The sequence below is a fragment of the Protopterus annectens genome, chromosome 9.part0, assembly GCF_019279795.1.
Source record: "Protopterus annectens isolate FY-2018-M chromosome 9.part0, PAN1.0, whole genome shotgun sequence".
Classification (NCBI taxonomy): Eukaryota; Metazoa; Chordata; order Ceratodontiformes; family Protopteridae; genus Protopterus; species Protopterus annectens.
This window is the reverse complement of record NC_056743.1, coordinates 1,552,636,569-1,552,649,414: the sequence shown is the minus strand read 5'-3', so window position 1 is coordinate 1,552,649,414 and position 12,846 is coordinate 1,552,636,569.

Genomic DNA, 12,846 nt, shown 5'->3' with positions numbered 1-12,846 from the left:
CACAGATGTCAGCTTGGCCAAAGTATTCCAGGCATCAGTCTTATACAATGACCCAATAAAGCCCTCCTGCAGCAGTCTCTGACTGTAATGCTTATGAATAATGTCCATAAAAATCTTGGACTCCTCACACCCCATCAGTGCCCTAAAAGAAGCACTACCTCACCTTTTCCAACCATGATTGCCTCACCTTCAAAGATCTCAGGAAACATTTCAAAGAACTGGTACCAAAAACAGTTTTCACATGTCCCATCCTTTACACATTGATAGGCATGGAAGGGAATTTCATTTGTGTGATGGATGACAGACTAATAAAATAAAGGCACTGTATTATGACTCTTCCAATGGCACTTTAAGGTGCGAAACATGGCATTCCTCTATTCCTCTGTTTGCTGTTGAGAATATATACTTAATAGCAGCTCCATCTTCAGATGTTTCAAGACAGTATGATAATTCCCTCACCGCTATAATCATGGTCTTCCCATGGCTCTTTGCAGTCAGCTCCACAGGCTCAGGCATGGGTACGCATCATCTAGTAATCTTTACAGTTTTTATCAGGTTTTCTCATTGTGCAAATTGAGCGATTGAGAAACAATAGTAATATGAGCTCTAATCAGCATAAATATTGTGGCCAGCGGGGTGAATCTGCACAATATAAGCCTAAAGCATCATTGAGCTATGGAAGAAAACTACTTTGAAAGGGGTTTGAATCCTGTGAGTTCCTTTTGTCAAAAGCTTTCCTTCTTAGTCAGATATTTGCAAGTATAAGGTAAGTGTATATCACAGGCACCCACTGGCCCTGGTCTTTCAATATATTAGTACCCCACCAAGCAAGTTCTCACATTACCCAGAAATGTACTTTTTGTTTTGTTACACCTCAATAGCCACACTTGCATACTTCTCTGTGAATGATATTCAGTCCTTTAGTCCCTTCCCCTCCTGTGGAAATGATAATAACTTTGCTCTGCTCTTTGTACATTGATAACTTGAGTTGATGAACTGATGTCAGCCTATGCATGGTTAAGCACATTCTGGTGTTTATGTATGAATAATTTTTACTGTATGTACCTGCTTAGCTCTTGTACAGTTACGTTGTAATGTTATGTGCAATGTACTGCCTCTGCTTGCGTCACTGCATATTGTGTCCATCTCTGTCTGACATGGTCATCACCTTCTGCAGGGTCCTCATCTGACTCTTCATTTGTCTCAGTTACCAGTGCCTGTGGTACTGGGAACTACATTCATTGGAAGACACCACCCTGCTGTAACTGCTTCCTATCATTTCTGCAACATAACTTATGTGGTCAGTATTTTTTCACAAATGGTCAGGTCATACTGCAGAACATCACTGGATGTATCAAGACAGCAAAAGTATGACTTCAGCAGCCCAAACACATGATGTATATTTTGGTTTGTGACAGTGCACGTTTGTATCTCTGGTCAATTTGATTGTGTAGGTTGCTGATGAGTGTCGTGAGCCAAGGTTCTAGGGCATATCCAGCATCATCCACAAGATGGCTCTATGGGCAGGTCACCCCTTGCAAACTGTTGAGAAAGGTCATAGGTGTGCCATATGTGGGAGCTGTGAAACCTGCCTGGGTGGCCTACACTGACATTGTAGATGATGCTCTGTGCCTTACAAATCATCTGGCAGCTGCCCAGTTCACCAAGTAGGGTCTTTATTTTGATGTGGGTACAGTTTATGGCCACCAGAGCCTCAGGGAAACAGGCTATATCACAGAGCTCCTGTATGGTGTTTGCTCTATTTTTCTGGGATATATTCTTCTACATTTCTGAAGGTAGATGCCTGAGATACCTCCATTATGTCCCCAGTAGGTCCTTCAAAGGTCCCTGTAGCTAATATGCATAAAGCCACACATACCTTAGTATCCACTGGGGCAAGTACTCCACAACTCTCACAGGGCTGGAGATGAGGCTGACACATGTCCATGATTTTCTGTATCATGTCCATGTCCACAAGGTACAACTTTATTGACTTTGTGTCATGGAAGGATTGCAATGTAAAGAAGGTCAGACGACATGGCACCTCTGGGGGGTGATGGCACACACCATCTACTGCAGCAGCTGATATAACAACCTCTTGCAGATACACATTTATAATAGCTGTTGAAACCCCTAACATCGTACACTACTTTACTCTGCCTGAACACAAGCATAAGGCTGTGTACACATGTACTGCAAGTACAGAGTCACTGCATGGCATTTAAATATTTCTGAATTGTTTTGTGGTGTTGTTTTGCCTTATTATCATACATGGCACTTCATTATGTGGTCTTTAGCATATACCATGGCCATCTGTTTTATTTCAATTGGCCATATCATGTTGCTTGGGTTTCAGAATAGCACACACCCTGCTCCTTTTTGAAAATTCACTTACTACCTTGAGACAAAGTTTTCTGAATCTGGCCCATACTTTCCACAGTCTTGCAACATGTTGCTATAACTGTACACCATATTCCAGCATTTTCACATAAAACAATTCTGTTTTTAAAGGAGAAATACCATTACTCAACAAAGTTTCTTAAGAAAGCTTTTAAAAATATGTACTTCATAGGTTCATAGGTTCATGGGTTGGTACTAGGCTATCGGCCCCTGGGCCTATACAAGCCTAGCCATAACAATTCCCTGGCTATTTCTTCCCACACTATTTACTTCCCTGGACCCCTGTCTAGCAGGGCAACTGACGTGATCCCTGGGGTGAATTTCCTTTCTCCCATCCAGTTATCAAGGTTCCTTTTGAAGAGGGCCAAAGAGGTGCTCTGCTTGACATGTATGGGCAGTCTATTCCAGAGTCTGGGGAGTCTATGGGTCAGGAACCTATCCCTCCAGCATGTTTGGTTTATTGTGATGACAAGGTTTAGATCCCTGGAGCATGTGCTTCTGAGGGATTGGGATTTCTTTAAGTGTAGCATGTCCAACAGCTCTCGGTTTGACATGGCCTTGTATGTTAAGCAGAGATCGCCTCGGAGTAGACGATATGTGACAGAGTATAGCTGGAGGTTTTTAAGGCGGTCAGCATAGGGCATCTGCTTTAGGCCTGTGATTCTTTTAGTGAGGTATTTCTGCGGCCTTTCCAGTTGTTGCAGATGTCATGAGAGGTACATACCAAATGGGGCGTTGTTATCTATAATGGGTCTTCAAATAAAAAAAGGTGTAGGCAGGAATGAACCATGGGTTTCAGGTGACTATATTCTTGGCATGATTTCAGCACAATATTTGCCATAGTGTTCCATAAACTTTATAATTAAACATTTGTACTTCTTTTTAGTCAAGTATGACAACTTTTAGTCAAAATACAAAGTACAGAAGATTAGAATTTTTGTTTGGAAGTGTTTGCATAGGTATTTTTGTACCCCAAACAGACTTACTAAGTTAATTCTATTGACTACCAAAAATGAAATTACTACAAAATGTAAATAAAAATCTAAACCAACTGTATTTGAACTACTGTACACTGTAAAAAGAGATAAAAGAACCAGAAGTGGGATCTTTAGAAAAGAGAAGGAGTAAATATGGAATTTGTGGGAACAATACATACTGAGTAATTTTCAGGAAGAGTGAAGGTTAAAGGAAGGCAGACATTGAACAATTTATATAATGTTGGACTGAATGACAGTTGTTATAAAAAAAAAAACATACATGTAATGCATAATATATGTAAATGAAAAAAGACTAATGTGATTTGTTTTCTTTTCTATTAATGTATACGTGTCTAAGTCATGTCTGAAGAAAGATGTTTAAAAATTAGAATGTCTCTGAATCACAAAATAAAAATTTGGTTACAAAGAGAACACAAAGGCTACTCTTCATTTCAGAGTAATAACAAAAGCTGAAGTCAACAATTAATCCACCATGTGCTGCTATTCCTAATGGAAAAAGGGACACAAAAATGCTTATATTTCATAATCCTTTGTTCTGTCGTGAATTACTGCATTACAAGTGGTTGACCAGAGCAGAAGCATAGCTAGGGCAAGATGAGAGGGGCAATGGTCCCAGAAGCAAAGTGATGGGTGAGTGCAATCAGCCATTGAGCATCCTGATTACTCTTTAGTGCAATACTGGCATTGTGCATCCGGTCACCTGGTTGGTGTGCCATAGTGCCAGTAGAAGGAATGGCATTTTTTTTGCTCTTCAATTGAAGGGCTTGGGGTAGATCTAACTGGAATAAGCTGATGGCTAAATTGCCTTAATTCAGTAAACTGCTTTTTGCTCTTCACTTGAAGAGCTGACAGGGTGAGGTGCTGGTTTGTGATACCAGTAGAGAGCACAGATGGAGACAGCTACACCTCTGGACCAGAGGGATATTTTCTGTTTGGACACAACTGAGACTGCAAATGTCCATGTCTGCACTTGGAGTTTGACTGACTTCAGCCAAACATTACTTCACATGACATTATGGCCATCAGCATGAAACATGTTGTCTATACAATCTACCCAATGTGTTCAGCTAGCATCTTGGAAATGCCCCTCTCTGTTGCTGTTGTCTTCCTTTAGACAACCCAATGCCTTTTTGAATGCATCTGTTTTGCTTTCCACCACTCAATTTCACTGCCCATTCTATGAAGCCATCACCTTTTCCATTAACTAATCCTTCCTTGGTGTAAGAATGAAACCAGTACAGTCTGTTTTATAGGTCATGATCCCTGCTACTCCTCATCTTTCTTTTCTGCTGTAATTCCTCAAAGTTTACATTTATGATCTATGTATCTACATCATGTCACCTCTTCTGCGTAACTTCCAGCATGTGTTTTCTATGCTCTCCCAGATTTTCTGTATAGCTTTTTTTGTCTCTGTGTCACTTATCAGTTTTCTTCTTTCTTTTGATCCCTTTCTAATAGTGCTGCTTCCTGACCTCTCTACTGTCTTCATGACTGTATTCAGTGTCACAGCTCTGTCCATTTTGATCCATATCTATTACATGTCCCATACATGTACTCCTCTGTATGATCATTAAATCTAATTCTCTTCATTAATTATCAGGATGACAATGTCCATAGATGATAATCACTAAGTTGAGACCAAATTTGAATTAAGCAATTGCCTAGATATGGATACATTTGAATCCATTGTTTCTTTGAGCCTTGCCATTGTTACCCAGCAGCCTTTGCAAAGTTGAAGGGATGTGATAACTTTCCTCTTGAAACTTTAGGGATCCCCTTTGTAGATGGATGAATTTCATTTCTTGGAAGGGAAGGATCTGCAAGATAAAACAGAGACCTTATTCTTATTCTCCCAGTTCCAGTTAGATAGGCTAAACATGTCTGTTGTTTAATTTTTAAATTACTTTATTAATCTAAGTTTGGTAACTTTAGATTACTTACGAAGAAGTTGTTTTACAATTTATACTTACTAGCTGACAATTATTCACCATTGTTCACTTATAATTCTGAATCAAATGCCTAGCAGATTAGTAGATTACAAAGTATTGCAGACATGAAGACTTTGCAAATGTAATTTCTGATTTATAGCTAGAATACAACATTTGAAATACATTTCAATACATTTTTTTTATTTTATGACTGTTATTTTGATTTTAACTTTGTTAACATCTGAAATTACCCATATCTATTACTTTTTCAGAAGTAACTTTTTCCTTGTTCCTTCCCATGCTTGACAAATCATTAGATCTCCTGTGACCCAAATGGCGCAGTTCTTCCTCTATGGCAGCCATCAGGGTTATGTTGTTTTCCTCATCTCCCACTGACCCCTGGCAGCCTGATGCCTACAGATCCCTCAGTGCCACACAGATGATTTAGGTAGTCTTCTGTGCATGAGCTGATATGCATTTACTGCGCTGATGCACAGCTTAGTGAACATCCATGTTTTGACTCTTGTACTACCTGCTAGTCACCTGATTCTGTTAGGTGCAAGTTCTAAAGTATGCCGACCTGCCTGTCTCAGGATGACTGAAACAATGCTGGCTCACTTAAAGCCTCCCCAGCTATCTCCTCCAGCAACCAGATCAAAAACTGATCATGGATTTTCTGGGTCAGAGTCAGAGCTCCAGTCCTCTCCACTCTGCAGCCATTTGAAGTGACTGTTTAATGTAAAGAAAAAGACTTTATTTTGTATTGTTACATGTGGAGGTGTTATTAGATTTTTTATTCATGATTACTTATTTTAGTCATTTTTTTAGTTTCATCTCTAACTTCTGAAATGGAGTTTAAGACAAACATAACAATTTGAAACAAGCATTACCTTATTTTTATTTTGTCTGCTATATAGTTAGGTTATCATGGATACTCCCCTACTTATACACCTGTAAATTTGGAGAGTGTTTACTTTTTATTGTTTTAGGTCAAATATTTAAGCAATTTTCTAACTTGTATAACATTTGTAAATTAGCCCAGTGGGACACTTTAAGTTGAAAGGCCTATATAAATTAAAATAAATGGGGAAAAAAGGCAAAAAAGGATATTGAAGAAAACATAATGGAGCAGGAGGATGGGAACAGTGCAGGAGGAGGCTGGAGGAGACGGCACAGACAGTGAGAGATGGTTAAATGACTCAGGTTGTAAAGAAGGGGGCTAGTTCAGTGAGCTTTGGGGTAGCAGAAAATGTGAGGTATATAGGAAAATAGCAGAACATCAGGACTGAATATAGCAGCTAGTGGTGATAGTAAGTTGGCTACTTAGATGAAAAAGGGAAGAGATGGACACAGTTCTATGAACACGTCTGGGAGCAACAACATCTGGAAGCAGGATGTTATATGAAAAGAGGTTGAATGCAAAGTTTTAAGAGGACATGATAAAAAGTAATCAGATAAAAACAGGCAGGTGGGTCAGCAAACAGGAAATAATAGAAAGAAACGGTGCAGGAAAATAAAACAGGAAACAAGAAAGGAAGAGCAGAGGGGAAGTGGAAGAGGCTGCTAGAGAAGAGATAACAGGGAATAGGAAGCCAATATGAATGGACAAGGGTAGACAGTGGAGATGGCTGACAAAGGAATGTAGACAGAAAAATGGCCATGCAAGAAGCAAATTCTGTGCAGTAGGAGAAAAGTGGCAGGTGGAGTACTCAGAGAAATTAGGGAAAGATCAAACTGAAAATGAACATAATGGCACAACATAGTTAAGGAAAAAGGGACAAAGCTATACTGTCCACTCTAGTGACACAGGGCAGAAAGGATCAGCAGGAGGTGGAGGTGTAGGAGACAAGGAAAAGGAGAAGGGGTGGGAAGACTGCATAGAATAAGAGAAGACAAAGTCAGGAGGGAACAACAAGAGGAGGATGTGTAAGAAGAGAGCAGGGTAGACTGGAAAGTTATCAGAGACAGCACAAGGATGTAGGCAATGAGCAGGGGATGGTGTGGAAGGCTGGTTTAGTATGCACAAGGAGAAAGGGCCCATGTAGTTGGGTAGAGACAAGAGAAAGGAAGTGAAACAGGAGTGCATGACATAACAATACAAACTACAAGAAATCAGAGCTGAATTCTCTTAATATGTTGGCACTGGCATTTATAAAAAATGTAAAAATAAGAAAAAGGGAAAAGAAGAAAAAGATAAAAAAAATGAAACACAGAAACAGAAAGAGTAAAAAATAGGATAACTTTCAGCCAGAAAACACAAGAAAAAGTATAAACAAAAATAAAGAAGAAAGTAGTATTTCCAGTTATCAAATTCATGTGGCCATTAGCTTAACGGAAGAGTGGAATGTATATTCCAGCATTTATTACACAGAAAAAGGTAACAGAAAGGATTTCCAGGATGCTATAAATACACTGCTTTCTAACACTAGCAGCCAGTAAGATATTTTGTTTTTGCTATTTGTTGCTTCTGTCCATGCTGTCCAGCAGGCATCCCATTTTCCTCCAGCGTTAGGGTAAGAGTCAGCCAGACGAGGTGTCATCCAGGCAAGCATGTAAGTTCTTTGTGTCCAAAATGGCATCCCAGCAATGATGATGCTTTAGTTAGGCCCTAACCCAATGCCAGGTAGCTGATGTGTGCACCTATACCACTACTGTCATACCACTACAGGGTTCCTGTGCCCTTCACCTGCATGTGCATAACATCACCCCCATGTGACAGGGCTAGGGTCACTGGCTTGAGAACATCAAGTCCATATTCCTGGTCCTGGTCACTTTAATGCTTGCTTAATGGTACTTTGACTGAAATAACCATTCAGAGATGGGTGAACCAGCACTGCCCAGTCGGTTCCAACCTCCCTACCTAGTTCTTCTAGTGCATAAGTTGCTACTCAAACTTGGGCAATCTTGGTTGTAGTTACAGCTTCATACACCTGTGCCACAGGGCTGAGATATTTATCTGTATTTCATTAGAAAAAAAAAACGTTAAACATGTCCAACAAAAAGATCCTGTATCCAATGTCAGTTTTTGTTTCCGTATTGACTTTGACTTGGGATCTAGAGTCTATTACTCAGAGGGTGGCTAGACTAGAATTGGTGTGAGAACTGTGGTGAGGGAGAGTCTTTTGAAGACAGTGAGGGATGTCATCAAAATCAGTGACAGACTCATAGCAACCAGACTCCTCCTTAAAGCAAAGGTAGTATTCATAATTTCAGCCTGTGTTCCTCAGCAGGGTTGTGATGGTGATGAAAAGAGTGCATTCAAGCAGCCATTGCAGGACCTATTAGATAAATCAGGACAGCATGTGATGATAATGGGGGACCTGAATGCTCATACTGGGAAAGACAGAACAGTATTTGAGGACTCTGTCATTCATCTGGTCAGGATAAAACAGACGATCATTAGTAGATTCTGTTTAAGCAGCTTTATTATGTACAAACACATCAGGATTGAGGCTTAATAACTTTAATTTAGATAAACTTATAAACAAACTAGCTATCAAACTCATACATGCTCACTCTTCTGGCTGCACTCTCAAAATGGCACTGAAACTAGCATGTTGCTATTTATATGCATGTGCTGTCCTTAAAAAGCTTCTTAAAGGTACAACACGCATGCACTATTCTACATCCTCCCTCTTTGTGAAACAATCATGCAATATTGATGACATCAATTGACATGCAATTAATACAAAATAATTCTTTGCCATGCAATTATACAGAACAAAATACATACAGACAATTATGCCCAGGTTGCTGTATATTTCACACTAGGTCTGGAAATACGACCAAATCATGTGACATACAAAGTAGAACTAGTTCTAGCAACTGGGACTGTCTCTGCTGAATGTTCAACTTTGGGGACATCAGGAACAGCATCAGGAATGGAAGTAGAAGTTAAGACACGTTCTGCAACAGGAACATTGTCTGGATTGCACTGCTTCACCATTCCCTCTAACCAATAAATCATCTGCTATTATGGCACAAGGATAACCCAAAAAAATTTGCTCCCTTGCACACTGAAAGACTTCACTTGTGGAATTTATTCCAAATGGCATCATGAGGAATCTATATCTTCCAAATGGGGTACTGAAAGTAGTCAGTAGTGAAGATTTGCGATCAAGCATCACTTGCCAAAATGAACTTTTTGCATCCAAAACAGAAAAAAACAGTGGCATTCAGTATTAGGGCTGTAACTTCCTCGACTATACACATAGTATTATGAGGTCTCTTTAATGCTTTGTTCAAATTTCTTGGGTCAATGCATATTCTGATTTCGTCTGAGCCTTTTTTGTGGCCTGCTACCATGGACGACACCCATTCAGCTGGTTCTGTAACTGGACAAATTACCCCTTGCTGAACCATTTTGTCCAACTGAGCTTTGACTTTATGCTGCATAGCTAACAGAACTTTTCTTATCACTGGACTGACCTCTGGGTTTAACTTCATAGAATACACAGATGGAAGTTTGCCTAACTTGTCATCAAAAACATCAGCATACTCTGAGAAAATAGTATCACTGAAGCTGGAACTGGGACATGTGCTTATATGATAAACTTCTTTGGTAAAGGAAAGGAAATTAATTCTCAAACTGTCTCTGAGACCCAACAATTACTGCACATGTCTTTGGACTACATAGAATAGTAAGCTGTAGCAGTTCCTAGCCAAATAACATGAAAGCACTAATGAGCCTTTGGTTTGAATTTTTTCACCTCTATAAGCAATAAGTTTCGAACAATTGGCCGCATTAAGTTGCTCGCCAGCTCTCACCTTAGCAAATGTGTCTGCTGACATAACATTACACTTTGAACCAGTGTCTACTTTGAGCTCGGCGGATTTACCATTGATCTGGACAGTACAAAACACTTCATACTTTGCCAACAAATCTACTGCATCAACCTCACCAATTACTGATACACCATCTACATAGAAAGTAGGGTTGCAGCTCTCTATATGATCAACCTGCTGTTTTAAGTGACCCTTCTTTATAACTGTGTGAGATTTACTTGATTTGCAAAACTTTTGAAAATGGTTCCATCTTTTACACTTCTGGCATTGCTAACCAAATGCTAAGCACTTTTCTCTTTTAGACCCATGATTGGCACTACAGTTGAGACTGTTAACAATAAAGCTTGATTTGTGTTTTGCTGATTCACCCTTGTACTGCACTGAGTATGTCCTTCTCACTGAACAAGTCTTAGAACTTGCTAGAAAACTACGGGTTTTACCTGCCACAGTCGCAGAGGTTACAGCTGCCATATGGTCAGGCCTGATTCTGCTAGCCACATGTTGCATGCTGTCTACATTTGTTCTTTAGCCTGCTGAAACCATGCTCTTACCACTTGCAAGCATACTTGTGTGCCTTTCTGTAACTTCATGGATTTGACAAATCTCAATAGTTTTGCTCAACGTTAAATCACTGTCACGAAGCAAAATCTTTCTCACTGCAGCACTATTAATACTACACACAAGCCTGTCCTTTATTAACTCATCCTTTAAGTCACCAAACATTTTAGCTTTGTTTCTCAGGTCAGTAATATAAGCTGCAAAAGTTTCTCCTTGCTTTTGATTTCTTGTGTAAAACAAATGCCTCTCTAATGTAACATTTGCTTGTGGGTTGCACATTTCCCTGAATTTGTGTTTCAAACACTAGGGGTCCTCCCTTGATTCAGCCTGTACAACAATATGATAATTTTCCCCTTCTCCTTCATATGCTGTTGGTGCATACAGAAATGAATGCTGTCTTTTGTTGGTTTCTGACCCAGCTAGGTTTACCAAAATGAACACCCTGTTGCATGCATCCTTATTAGAATAAGCTGCTTGTATAAAAATATCATACTCTTGCTCAAATATTCTCCAATTCTCTGTAATATTCTGATCAAATACAAGTGGTGATGGTTTTCGAAACCCATCTGCAATGATAACAAATTACAGTAAAACACAATGCAACCCACGTCCACTGGTAACTACACAAACATGCACACTTATACATATGCCAGAAATTTATCCTAGTATTTGTAACTATGCCCAATAGCACAACAAGCCTTTAAATAACTGAACTTTGAGAAATAAGTCTCCTGGGCACAAGAATACTCTTGAAATCACTGTACTGAAAGAAATCATCTCTTATTAGTGTAAGAAACATTTCAAAGTAACTGCACTGTGCGAATGAACTGGGCAGAAGAAGCTCAGAGTAAAAAAACATTTCAAAGTAATTGCACTTTGCGAATAAACAGTACACAGCACACTGAAACTTTCCCAAAATTGCTGTACTTTGCTAAATAAATCTTTACACTGTAAGAAACACTCTGTAATGGCAACATTCTATGAATAGATATACACTGCACAAGAAACTTTTCAAAATGGCTGTACTTTGACTGCACTTTACAAAATAGTTGCACTTTGCTGACAAATAAACTCCGGAATAAATGTATCATAATAAACATACACTGTAAGCACTTTTACACACTTTGAGATACTTTGAATAACTCTAGTTATGCTCTGAATAGTTTCAATCAATGCAAAATAGTAATTTATGCCAAAACACAGTATCTTGCCAAAAAACATGCAATCGCCTTGCTTTATTTATGCTTAATGTGCCCTTTATTATATTCATTTTGTTAATTTAGTCTTTTTATGCCCATTATACTTTTCTTGTGCTCATTTTACTCTAAACATGCTTGCTCTTCAGTTCTGAGGTAATTCCAAACCCCTTCTGTGCTGATAATCATTTTATCAAATATCTTAATTTTAAATGTTTCATTTAATTAACAAACTTGTTATGCCTTTCACTTGCTTAATAATGCATTCTGCACCCTTGTAATGTTGTGCTTTATCTTTTTTAATAAATAAATTGTTCGTGCAAGTTTTCATTATCTTTGGTTCATTTCTGGTCCTTTTCTGTACTCGGTTCACTTAGTTTACCTTCACTGTTAACTCTGTACCTCGTAGCTTTGAAAAGCAGTCTCTAGAATCCCGATTCTGACACCATGTTGCTCTTCTGGTCAGGATAAAACAGATGAACATTCATGGTTTCTGTTTAAGCAGCTTTATTATGTACAAACACATCAGGATTGTGGCATAATAACTTTAACTTAGATAAACTTATAAACAAACTAGCTATCACACTCATACATGCTCACTCTCTGGCTGCACCCCCAAAATGGCTCTGAAGCTAGCACGTGCTTGCTATTTATATGCACATGCTGTCCTTGAAATGCTTCTTAAAGGTACAGCAGACACACACACACACACTATTCTACAGACTGCTGTAGTCCACATATGTGGGGAAGCAGGAATAAAGAAGAAGAGGCCATTCTAGACTTCTGTCTAGCAGATGGCTTGATGGTGGCCCGCACATTGTTCAGCAAGATAGCCAGTCACAAGATCACATACAGGAGAGGCTAACATATAACCCAGGTTGACTTCATCATAGTAAGGCAAGAGCACTTGGGTAGATTCAGAGGTTGCAATGTTATCCCCAGCGAAACAGTTGGCCCACAGCATAAACCACCAGTGGCCAC